The sequence below is a fragment of the Camelina sativa genome, chromosome 5, assembly GCF_000633955.1.
Source record: "Camelina sativa cultivar DH55 chromosome 5, Cs, whole genome shotgun sequence".
Lineage (NCBI taxonomy): Eukaryota > Viridiplantae > Streptophyta > Magnoliopsida > Brassicales > Brassicaceae > Camelina > Camelina sativa.
Genome location: NC_025689.1, coordinates 34,314,100 through 34,326,781, shown reverse-complemented (window position 1 = coordinate 34,326,781; position 12,682 = coordinate 34,314,100). Strand labels below are relative to the sequence as shown.

The following is a 12,682-nucleotide window of genomic DNA, read 5'->3' as shown; positions in this document are numbered from 1 at the left end:
GCTGAATTATGGACCCAAACGATGGCAAAGGAATTCTCTTCTTATTGCTTTGTAAGTCATCTCAAAGTTTTACTCTTTTCGTTATCTTCTGCTACAAGCTTATCTCTATCCTCTAACCAATACTCCCTTTTTTGTGTTTGTTTTGAACAACAAGGTGGTGCTACTGNCGAGACTAATTAAGTTAACTCTGTTCTTCTCTGTTTCTTCTTTTTACTTAGATTTTGAGATTTACCAAGTTATACTAACCTACCTGCTTCTGATGCTGTTTTCTCTTTCTCGTTTCAGCTGATTTTCTCTTTCTCTATATATATGGTGGTTCACTTCCTTCCCATTACTGTTAAGGATGTTGCTGAATTATGGACCCAAACGATGGCAAAGGAATTCTCTTCTTATTGCTTTGTAAGTCATCTCAAAGTTTTACTCTTTTCGTTATCTTCTGCTACAAGCTTATCTCTATCCTCTAACCAATACTCCCTTTTTTGTGTTTGTTTTGAACAACAAGGTGGTGCTACTGAAGTGTGAGGGATTATGACCTAAACCATGGATACTCCTCTTCTTGCTTTGTAAGTGATCTCAAATTCCTCTATGTTTCTCTTTTCTGTGTCCTGTTTCAAGTTCATCCTTGGCTACCCATTGATCCTTTTTTTCTTTGTTGAACAACAAGGTGCTACTGAAGTGGAACTGGACAAGGCCACAAAATTCAACGCGGTGCTTTTTAACGGGGTTGTTTGTTTCTTTTTGGTTTAACAGGTGTGTGCGTGTTCCAACTTTCATCTGAGTAGTTTGCTTTACTCAGGCAAGTCGATCTATTACTCACAAGCACTCTATATGTTTGCTTCAGTAGTCCCCATCCATAAGTGAGACTGAGACTCTTTTGTTTTTGTTGTTGCAGCTTCTCTAGATGATGGAGATATACTTATGGTGGTTCACTTCCTTCCCATTACTGTTAAGGATGATGCTGAATTATGGACCCAAACGTTGGAAAGGACATCCTCTTCTTATTGCTCTGTAAGCCATCTCAAAGTTTTACTCGTTTCTTTATGTTCTTCTGTTACAAGCTTATCTCTATCCTCTAACCAATACTCCTTTTCTTTTTTTTTTGGTGAACAACAAGGTGCTACTGAAGTTTTAGGATTATGACCATGGAATATCCCTCTTCTTGCTCAGACGCCTATCTGCTTTTCTTATCTTTGTCATGTTTAAACTCTTCTGTCTCTCGCAGGTGCTTTTGGAAGCGTGGCTTTCGACTCTGAAATCTCAACTTTTTCTAGGGTTTGATCTCTAAATTGATTTCTAAATTCTAGGGTTTTTTTTCTTTTTCTTCAGTCGAATTCCTTTTATTTACTCATAGTTCTATTATTGTTAATCCAGATTGATTGTGGAGGATAACTATACTATGGATCGATCGGCGATTGAGGAGGAGGGTACTAAGATCTTCTCGTGTTTTATTCATCCTTGTCACTTTGTTTGATTTTAACGATTTTTTTTTTTGGGTCTCACTCTCTCTCTCTCTTTGTTGCAGGTCTTCTTTTGGAATTACTCCTGAACAGCAAGCTTTGTCAAAGGATGGATCACGACTAGCAGCAATATGAAGTGGGTAAGTTTGCAGCTATGAGCTGAGACTTGCTTATTATATATGTCTTGTTACTTTGTTTCTTATCGCTTGTCTCTAGCTAACTTTTGGTATGCATGTTTCTTTTTTTTTTTGTTGCATCAGCCTCAAGGATTGTCAAATTTTCTCTAGAGTAGCAGAGAAAGGCATCAGTGGAGATGATGATGATGATGATGATGATGACTTGCTAAAGCGCAAGACCTTTTGTAGTTTCTGGTACTAAGATCTCTCGGTGATGGTTTGATTCTGAAGTATTCTTTTTGTTTGTTTTCCTTATCTCCCATATTTATTCTCTTTTTCGATATAGTGAAACAACTGTTGATATGGCCTTTTTGTTTTCCTCTCAGGAGTTGAAAAACCAACGACCATCAATATGGAGGGACGGGTAAGTCATTGGCTTTAGGTAAGTTAACTCTGTTCTTCTCTCTTTCTTCTTTTTACATGGATTTTGAGATTTACCAAGTTATACTACTAACCTGCTTCTGATGCTGTTTTCTCTTTCTAGTTTCAGCTGGTATGTTGCCGGGCTCTTGGATTGCCACTAGAGCAGCCAAAGAGTGTAAACATGGAGAGGTTGCATGTCCTCCAAAAGGTGAAACTTCGTGGGTCTCTTTAAGCTCGTCTCTAAACCACCAAGGTTTTTACATCTTACACAACGATGATCAGATCCTATTGGGGTTTGTTTCAGGAGTCAAGAGAGACGACCACAAATCTATGATACTGTTAATCTTCTGGAGAGTGTTGGGGTGAGATTTGTTTCTCCACTTTTATAAGTCTCTTTAAATCTCCCTTGTTATTATGTTTGTTTAGTAACGAGTTTGTCTAATTTTTGGTTTTAACAAGAAGAATCAGTATACCTGCAGGTCAGAGATGGATTGAAGAACGAAGAAGAAGACTCATGCTGCTTAAGGTAAGTTAAATATGTTCTTCTCTCTTTCTTCTTTTCACTTATTTTCAGATTTACTAACTAATACTAACCACCATACACAGACAGCTTTAGTGATCCTAATTATTAGAGGTATTTTATAATATTTGGTCTCACTTCACTTCACTTCTTCTGATTCTTGGATGCCTTTTTTTTTGCAGTTACTGTACGTGGGCTCCCATCATCTGCTCCACGGCAACATTTGAAGGTCTGATTGACAAGTAATGTTTTGCTGGTCTTGTTTTTGTCTTTCTGATATGAAATCCATTTTTTTTGCAGGATCATTTGCGGAGAGCTTGTGATGTGTGCTTTGCTCAGGTCACTCGAGACAGGTTTTGGAAAGGAGATACTTTGAAGAATGAATGAATGATGATGTTTCAGACTGTGGTATTTTTATTCGGGTTTATATTTCAGTTGTTGCGAACTGGCTATATAGTTTTAATCTAATTATGTATATGTTGTGCAGGTCAGGGAGATGGATTGAAGGATGAAGAAGAATACTCATGTCTGCTTTATCTCAGAGAGATGGATTGAAGAATGAAGAAGATCACTTAAGCAGACTGCTTCATAGCAAGATTTGAAGGTCTGATTGCCAACTAACGTTTTGCTGCATCTTTTTGGTTTCTACTACTCCCTTGTCTTGTTTTTGTCTTTCTTTTATGAAGTCCGTTATATGCAGGATCATATGCGGAGAGCTTGTGATGTGTGCTTTGCTGAGGTCATTAAGTATGTGGTTAGTTAACTCTGTTCTTCTCTCTTGCTTCTTTTCACTTGGATTTTGAGAATTACTAAGTTACTTACCAGCATACAGAGACAGCTTCAGTGATCTTAATGGAAGTTATAAGTTATTCCTCAAATTATGGACACCAGTCTTATCATTAGCACTTATTCAGGCTTTGGGCTGTGGCTGTTTTGATTCAGACTTGAAAATTAACAATGGTTCTTCCAATTCTATATATGTGCAGATCGGAGATGGTTTGAAGAAATGAAGAAGAATCTATAGGAAGCTGGTGATGTGTGCTTTGCTGAGGTCACTCGAGACTGTGATGGTACGTTAATTTAAACTTTCTCATGCATACTTTCTTACCAATATCTTCCTTTTTTAGCTTTGAGCAGTTTTCTTTTTCTCATATGACTATTTTAAATTATATGATCAGGAACCCATGGTGTCGTCTACTACACCAATTATGATGACATGAAGTATGCTCTGTTTGCTCTGGTGTGCAGGTAAATAATGACTATGCTTTCCCTTTTTCACAGTTCAATGAGCACGAGTAGTAAATTAAATCTATGCTATATTTTTGTCACCAGGCTCATCCATTGGATTCACATACATCATTTGTGTGATTTCATTCTCTTGTGCAGACTGTCCGTTTTAAAAATGAGAAATGCCCTCGACCAATGTGCTACAAGTGAGCCCTTCCTTGCAACAGTGTTTTTTATCTTCTTCTTATACTGTATAAGCTTCATGTCGTGGTCTAACAACTTTCTGCTTTTTAGGGCATACGGAAGTGGAAAGGAAGACATCCCAAATTATGATGTCCCCCGATTTGAGATGATTCTGTTGGAAGCTGGTAATGTGTGCTTCATGGCAAGATTTGAAGGTCTGATTGCCAACTAATGTTTTGATGCAACTTTTTTGTTTTTACTACTCCCTTGTCTTGTTTTTGTCTTTCTGATATGGAAATCCATTTTTTTGCAGGATCATATGCGGAGAGCTGGTGATGTGTGCTTTGCCGAGGCCCCTCGAGACAGGTTTTGAGTCTTCCTCCTTGTGCGCTCACATTCTCCCCATCCATAAGTTGTGAACCTAATCCATTGCTATTCTTTTCTCTACTTCATTCTTGTTGAATGTATTCTTGTTCTATTCTTCAGGGACACGATATTCTCATGGCAACAATGCTCAACGGAGCAGCCATCATGGATGGTGCACTACTTTTAATCGCTGCAAATGAGACCTGTCCGCAACCACAAACGTCTGAACATCTTGCTGCCGTTAAGATTATACAACTTAAGCATATCATAATGCTTCAGAACAAGATTGATCTCATTCAAGAGAACTCATTCAAGAGAACGTTACCATTAATCAGCACAAGGCAATCCAGCAATACGTCCTTGTGGAAAATTCTTTCTATGATATTGTGGTGGGTGATGTCATACCTCTCAACATTTGAAATCAGGTGGGTCATCTGTTCTCTCCGTATCATCTTGTTTTTGTCCATACCACCGTGTGTGTAATCGAAGTTAAAATTTATCTTTAGGTTCCGGCGGATGGAGTGCTACCTTGATGAGTCTAGCTTGACTGGAGAGAGCAAAATGGTGTGTTTTCTTGTTTCCTATCACAGTGAAATCGTTGACTAAAGTTGCCTGCAACTATCACTTCGTTTGTTTTTTCCCAGAGGTAAGTTTCAAGCTTTTAGAGAAGTTCTTTAACATTGCTCATGGGATTTTATTTGCTCATGGGCGGTAGTGGATTAGAGTTGTCTGGTTCATCAACAGAAAAGGCCACTCTTGGCTGGGAAATTAAGGTTGAATATTTGAGTTTTATTGTTTTCAAATTCCAACGCAGTTTTATACTTAGGAGTGGAAGAAAGAATGATTCGTATGTTTCCTCTCCTTCAGCTGTGGATGAATTTTCGAGACAACCAGGTCGCAGTCTTCTATGCTTCATGCTTTTCCGCTTAAGTCAGAGAAGACATGTGGTGGTGTTGCTGTAAAAAACGGTAAATATCTGCTTCTATATACTAAAATTATTTTTAGTGGTATACTCTGTAGTCAAAGATAACATCTATGCACAATTCAGCTTTTTTTTTTTCTTTTTCTTTTTTCAATATTACTTTTCAGGCTGATTGTGAAATTCATGTTCACTGGATAGGAGCTTCTGAAATTGTCCTGGCATCTTGCATAAGCTACATCGATGAATGGCACCAGTGACTGAAGACAAAGGTTTGTGAAAAGTCTAATTTATTAATTCTTTGAAAGCTGGTGTACATGTATGAATCTGTGATATTTAGCCTAATCCAATTTCTTTGATGTTCCCAGGCATTGGTTTCAACAATGGAATTGAAGAGATGACTGTAAGAACCTTACGATGTGTTGCACTGGCCTTTAAAGAACGTTGGAGGCTGAAAGGTCCCAACAGGCGAAGAGCTCTCAAAGTGGGTACTCCCGGAGGATGACCTTATTGTACTAACTATAGTAGGCACAAAGGTGAGGATTGATTTGGTTTATGCTTTATCCGGAGATTAGTCAAATGTACAATTCTTGGTTATTGTGGCTCTCGTCCTTTTGAGATCACTTTTACCGTTTCACATTGCATAGTACTCCATTTTTAGGCACATTTGTTTAGATCAGACAACAACCATACATGTCATGTCCTGCAATATACTTGGGAGAGTTTCTGATCGAAATGTTTGAAATGTGCTCAGGATCCATTTAGACCAGGAGTCAAAGATGTGTCAAAATGCTTCTGTCAAGGTACTTATTTCATTCGATTATATTATTTTAAACGGCCAGAAAGGCCAATGACGAAAATTTATTGTTTAGCTTGTTAATAACACTTCTTGATATATGTAGATGTTCAGGTCCCGAGGTCCGTATGGTGATTGGTGACAATGTCCAATTTGCCATGGCTATTGCACCAGAGGCTCATCTATTCCGTTTTAAGAATGAATTTGAGAGTAACATTGCCATTAGATTAAAGCTTGGATATGCAAATGCCAAGATTTACTAATGCGAGGATCCTATACCAATGTGCTACAAGTGAGTCCTTCCTTGCAACTGTGTTTTCTATCCTTTTCTTCTACTAAAAGAATTGTGTCGAGGTCTAACAACTTTCTATATTTTAGGGCCTATGGAAGTGGAAAGGAAGAAGCCCCAAATTGTGATGTCCCCGGATTTGAGAACTTGAAAATGAAACTGTTGAGGCATGCTATCGTCCCCGTCTCAGCAACTGAAATACAAAATCAATGGTGTGTGCGCTTCTCCTCCCTTTAACGCGGTCTCCCCAATCAGGTGAAATTGAAAGCTCATTAACATTTGGGTTTTGGTTTGCTATATATATTAGCAAAATGGATGGCTAGTTTTAAGATAAGATTAATATATCCGTTCATTGGAACATGATTCCGATCAAGTAATAAAAGTATGCTTAGAAATTATTCAGTGGGTCGTAGTTAAATGTAGCAGACAGATCATATGACAGCAGCTGAGACAGGATAAAAAACTTGGTGAGAATTTGAGAATTAGGGTTCTCTTTGTCTTCTAATTTATGAATATGGTTTCCATGGCGTTTCTTCTTCTTCTTCTTCTTCTTCTTCTTCTTCTTCTTCTTCAACTTTCTCTCATCTGATTTGATCGACCAACTAAAGGTAATACAAATTCTAGGGTTTACTTTTTGTTAAGACCTCATTCTCTTGTCGACATTCTAACTCTTTGAGTATCTCGGTTGATGAATTTATTTGCAGGAAGATATTGGTGCCAAGTGATGATCGGAGGAGCCGGGATGTTGGCGTTTCTTCTTCTGATTTGACCGACCGCCAAGTACAGGTTTCATAAATTATAGGTTTTTTTTTTCTTTTCTTTTTGGTTGGTTGTAATCTAATTCTGGTATATGTCGTGCAGGTCAGCGAGATGGATTGAAGAAGAATACTCAAGTCTGCTTTATCTCTGATAGATGGATTGAAGAGTGAGAAGAAGAAGACTTAAGCAGTCTGCTTAAGGTAAGTTAACTCGGTTCTTTTCTCTTTCTTGCTTCTTTTCACTTGGATTTTCGGTTTTGTACTAACTTATACTAACCAGCATACACACATACATCTTCAGTGATCCTAATGGAAGTTATAAGAAGACACTCTGAATTCTGAGGTTTGTGTTACTTGCTCTTAGATGAAGTTGGTAATTTGATAATATTTGGTCTCACTTTACTTCTTCTGATTCTTGGATGCTTTTTTTTTCTTTGCAGTTACTGTTCGTGGGCTCCCATCATCTCTTCCATGGCAACATTCGAAGGTCTGATTGACAACTAATGTTTTGCTGCAACATTTTGGTTTCTACTCCCTTGTCTTGTTTTTTCTTTCTGATATGAAATCCACTTTTTACCATTTGTTATGATCATCTTCATCTTCATCTCGTTCGTTATACTCAGTTTTGAATTCTAATTTGAATTTCATGTTATTTTTACTTGTCCTTTCTTGTTTAATTTGTTGATTTAAATTTTGTGGAGGATGCTATGAATTGATTGATCGGTGATGAGGCTTTTTGATTGAACTGCGTCTGGCTGTTATAAACCCAATTACTCTTTACTGTAAATCTCTCTTGTTGTGTTTAGTAAGTAACGAGTTTGATCTAATTTTAGGTTTTAACAAGAAGAGCTAAGAATCAGTATACGTGGAAAGGTCTTGGCTGCAGCTTTGAAGGAGCTACAAGTGAGTTTTTTTCGTTTCTCTTTTATGTTATTGATTCAGCCTTGATAATTTAACTGTATGGTTTTAATCTAATTCTGTATATGTGCAGATCAGAGAGATGGATTGAAGAATGAAGTAGAAGACTCAAGTCTGCTTTAGGTAAGTTAATTCTGTTCTTCTCTCTTTCTTCTTTTCACTTGGATTTTCAAATTTACTAACTAATACTAACCAGCATACATTACACACACATGTACGAGAATTTAAACTTTCTCATGCATACATTCTTACTCTTCCCTTTTTTAGCTTTGAGCAGTGTTTTTTAAAATTATATGATCAGGAACCCATGGTGTCGTCGACAACAACAGTTATGATGACATGAAGTATGCTTTGTTTACTCTTGTGTGCAGGCAAATAATGACTATGCTTTCCCCTTTTTCATAATAAACACTTTTATTCATTGAGTATTAAAATCTATGCTATATTTTTGTCACCAGAGGCTCATCCATTGGACTCACATCACATACATCATTTGTGTGATTTCATTCTCTTGCGCAGACTGTCCGTTTTAAGAATGAGAAATGCCCTAGACCAATGTGCTATACAAGTGATTCCTTCCTTGCAACAATGTTTTTCTTGTCTTCTTCTACTGTATATGCTTCCTGTCGTGGTCTGCTTTTTTAGGGCCTATGGAAGTTAAAAAGAAGACACCCCAAATTGTGATGTCCCCGAATTTGAGATTCTATAGGAAGCTCGTGATGTGTGCTTCATGGCAAGATTGAAGGTCTGATTGCTAACTAATGATTTGCTGCAACATTTTGGTTTCTACTCTCTTGTCTTGTGATTTGATCTTGTTCTCACACTCTCTTGTCTTGTGATTTGATCTTGTTCTCACACTCTCTCTTACAGAAAAGCTTGAAGGAAGGAGATTATGATGGGATATTTTATGCTCTCTAGACATCAAAAACAAAATGTGAGGAGTTGCTTATGGTATGGATAGTTTAAAAAATATTTGATTATTTGGGATTTGATTCTCTCTGTTTCGTTGAGAATTTACCTAATTAGTATCATCATCAACTGTTCTGTTGTGTTCGTCTTCTAATTAAATTTTCGTCTCTGACGGCTCTTTTATATTTTTGGGCTCTGTATTATTTTTACTTGCCTCCTAAAAACTTGTGTATATCACTCACTGTGTTTTGTTTGTCCTTTATATTCTCTATGTAGGTCTTCTCTCTGCAATTGCTGGTTAGTTGGTTTTGTTTGATTGATCTTATCTCACCATTTTGCAGGATCTTACTGTTTTTGTTTGCAATGGGACCTGTGATAGCATATCGCAGGAAGACGCACACACAAGTTTCTTCTCCTCTGTGGTATTTGATCTTCTACTATATGTTCTTTTATGTTCTTCTGAGTTTGCAGGTGTAGCGAATGCTATTGTTTGATAATACTGGTATCTTACTCTTATGTCCTGAAGCGAATGTTATTTTTTACCGAATTGGAACTTAGGCTCTTGGTTGCTACTATTTGCAGGTGTAGAGCTACGTAGCATGAGGAATGGTTCCAGGTTCAAGGTTTTCTCGTTAGCTAGATCTTGATTGAGGTTAGTTAGACTCTAATTTCATAGTCTAATATTATTGAACTTCAGTTTTTTTTTTACCAATCACAAATATCATTCATACATAGTGATTAGATCATAGCATAGCATGTTCACATTCCGTCTTTGGTTCTGTTTATGCAAGATTTTTTTACCTTGCATAGAGATTTCAGTAATGCAGTGGGGTTGTTAAGTTCATCTTCTTTTTCCCACGTATCTTCAGGAATACATTCTTGTGCACAAGGCTCTATAGCATAATGCAAAGAAGCTGGCAGGTACGCTGTTTGTATTCTATATCTGTCATGAAAACGAATTAGTTTCAGAACGGGACCTGTATCAGTCATATACTAAGATGAGCTTCTTTACATCTACAGATCTGGTGACACCATCCAATGTAGAGACAGGAATCACAGGAGCCATTTTGACAAAGCTAGATGGTGATTCAAGAGGTGGTGCTGCTTTGAGTGTCAAGGAGGTTTGTGTTCTTCTTCTTTGATCAGTTATGTCATAGAAAGTTACTTAATCAACGTTTTATGTTGATAGTTTACTCTTTAATTGGGTGTCGATAGGTATCAGGAAAACCAATTAAACTGGTAGGACGTGGAGAGCGAATGAAGGATCTTGAACCCTTTTATCCAAATCGAATGGGAGATGTGCTTTCATTTGTATAGAAGGCAACATAAGTTGTAAGTTCTTTGTCAGTAAAATTACTATCAAAACTTTATTGTTCCCTTCCCCTCACTCTCTCTCTACACTGAATTCTTCTTCTTCATCTGTCTTTATTGATGCGTCGAGAAGATACTGAAGATTTACAGAAGAAGATAATGAGTGCAAAGTTCTGACATCAACGATTCTGCTCTCTCAACAACTAAAACAGATAAGCATGTCAATGTTGATTCTCAGGTTTGGTTTATTTTCAGTTTTTTTAACATCGCGTTCTAGTTTTTTGCTTGATTGATCTTATCTAAGTATTTTGCAGGATCTTACTGTTTTTGTTTGCAAAGAGACCTGTGATAGCATATCACGCGAAGGCGCACACACTAGTTTCGTCACCAGAGGCTTATCCATTGGACTCACATTTATATATATATCATTTGTGTGATTTCGTTCTCTTGTGCAGACTGTCCGTTTTAAGTATGAGAAATGCCCTCGACCAATGTGCTATACAAGTGAGTCCTTCCTTACAACAGTGTTTTTCTATCTTGTTCTACTGTATATGCTTCCTATTGTGGTCTAACAACTTTCTGCTTTTTTAAGAGGAGAATAAAGAAATAAATTATGATCAATTAGTAGAAGCGAAACTGAGCAGAGTTAGAACAGTGTCCCGAAACTAAAAAAATTGGTGAGAAACTGAGACCCTCTGACTTGGCAACGAAAATGAAACGATTGAGAAGTTGAGTTTCGTTTAACTTTCCACTCATGCTCCTTGCTCTTTTATATAAGTTGAGGTCGGGAAAACTAACCATGCATAGAAGCTAATGATGATGTTGTTTTATTTCAGGAACCATTGGACATGTCACTCATGGAATGTCCCCTGTTGTGAAAGTGTGACTGGTGTGCAGGTAAATAATGACTATGCTTTCCCTTTTTTCACAGTTCAATATAATAAGCACGAATATTAGTTTGTGCAGACTGTCCGTTTTAAGAATGAATTGGGGCTTAACATTACCATTGTGCTTGGATATGTAAATGCCAAGAATTCTAGGAATAAATGCCCTACACCAATGTGCTACAAGTCTTCTTCTTCTGTGCTTTTTGTTGATGTCTAACGACGTTTCTATTGTTCTAGGGCCTACGGATTGTGATGTCCCCGGATTTGAGAACTCCAAGATGAAACTGTGAAGTTAGTAGGTAGAGTTAGAACAGTGACCGAAAACAAAAGAAAATGGTGAGAAACTGAAGCCCTCTGACCATCACAGAGGGGTTCTGAACGTCGTCGTTAGTATTGTTTTTATTTTGTTTTCTCGTGTAAAGTATAAAAATAAAATCCCAAATCATATATGAAAAGAAAATAAAATTGAAACCCAGATTTTGTCAAAGACATTGTGGCGGCTTATTTAAAACCCGCTGAACTAGAAAGAGGGTTAAGTTTTGTTTTGTTTCACTCTTTCACAAAGTCCCACATCGCTCGCAAGAGAAACTTGGAGGCAAGGAAGAGTAGTATAAAAAACGTTGGCATGGGTCATATCAATTCATACCTTTCTCGGCCTTTTGGCTAAGATCAAGTGTAGTATCTGTTCTTATCAGTTTAATATCTGATATGTGGGTCATCGGCTCACACGATATTAACTTTATTTTTTAAGGGAGAAAGCCTGTTATGATAGCTTGCTATCTGGGCTTTCACGAGTCGTCCATGCGTTGCACTGTTGCACGGGCCTGGCTCAACCCGCCATTCCTCAGTCTAATTTTATTATCAAAATAAACTACGATAATGTAAATCATGTTTAAGAAAGTTTGTATGTGTTAAATCAAAAATATGATCAGCTAAATTTTATTCTTTCAATGAATTTCCATCCCTCTAATGAAATAGTAAAATAAAGAGGACAATATCTTACCTTAATTAAGTGAAATCATGTTTAAAAAGGTTTGTTTCACTTAAATCAAAATTATGATCAGCTAAATTTTATTCTTTTCAATAGATTTCCATCCCTATAATGAAACAGTAAAATAAAGCATCCAATATCTTACCTTAATTGAGTGAGAAACACCATACAATCGTCACCTCTGAGACCAGCTACCCTTTGTTGTATAGTCATCTTGATTTGACCTAAAAATTGTTCAATGAGGATTATTTTACTTTCCAAATCAGTAGACTATCATTTATTACTATTAATATAAAGAAATGAATAATATAATACCAATTTAATTATTTTACTAATCAAATCTTATCAATTAAAACAATGATTCTTCAAATCACTCTAATTACTTAATCTCATCTTCGACAAGTAGAAAATTAAAACCACCCGATTAATGAGGAAGACAGTTTCCAATTAACCAATATTTCTGAATAAAAACCAATCTCAAATCCAAAGTGTTTTAGAATTACTTCTACAGATATGAAAAAACGCAGCATAGACACAAGTCTAGGTGACTGTAGTTTAACAACTCCAAAGAGAACTAGACAATTGCACGGGGGAAATGCAACCCAGTGCCAT

At 36.9% G+C, this 12,682-nt stretch overlaps 2 long non-coding RNA genes across 16 annotated transcripts; both read left to right on the top strand.

Moving 5' to 3' along the window:
• LOC109133148 lies at positions 168-793 on the top strand. Its single transcript, XR_002038378.1, has 4 exons — positions 168-180; positions 286-399; positions 503-563; positions 665-793. It is a non-coding gene; the product is annotated as an uncharacterized LOC109133148 (long non-coding RNA).
• On the top strand, positions 896-11,626 carry LOC104788557. Of its 15 annotated transcripts, none has more exons than XR_002038374.1 (45): positions 896-1,008; positions 1,115-1,272; positions 1,372-1,424; positions 1,523-1,597; positions 1,718-1,828; positions 1,960-2,015; positions 2,118-2,204; positions 2,301-2,358; positions 2,465-2,522; positions 2,699-2,745; positions 2,817-2,924; positions 3,004-3,120; positions 3,217-3,270; positions 3,503-3,586; positions 3,695-3,764; positions 3,849-3,949; positions 4,038-4,141; positions 4,240-4,292; positions 4,413-4,717; positions 4,799-4,938; positions 5,107-5,260; positions 5,382-5,483; positions 5,580-5,747; positions 5,966-6,014; positions 6,114-6,299; positions 6,386-6,551; positions 7,001-7,082; positions 7,158-7,255; positions 7,356-7,397; positions 7,495-7,541; positions 7,888-7,957; positions 8,046-8,095; positions 8,274-8,316; positions 8,431-8,717; positions 8,843-8,923; positions 9,223-9,303; positions 9,464-9,533; positions 9,751-9,802; positions 9,902-10,002; positions 10,097-10,213; positions 10,326-10,430; positions 10,507-10,696; positions 10,785-10,869; positions 11,029-11,089; positions 11,317-11,626. It is a non-coding gene; the product is annotated as an uncharacterized LOC104788557 (long non-coding RNA). The 15 variants fall into 15 exon arrangements; XR_002038364.1 differs by having other exon boundaries at positions 10,785-10,920; XR_002038365.1 differs by having other exon boundaries at positions 2,124-2,204; positions 10,785-11,089.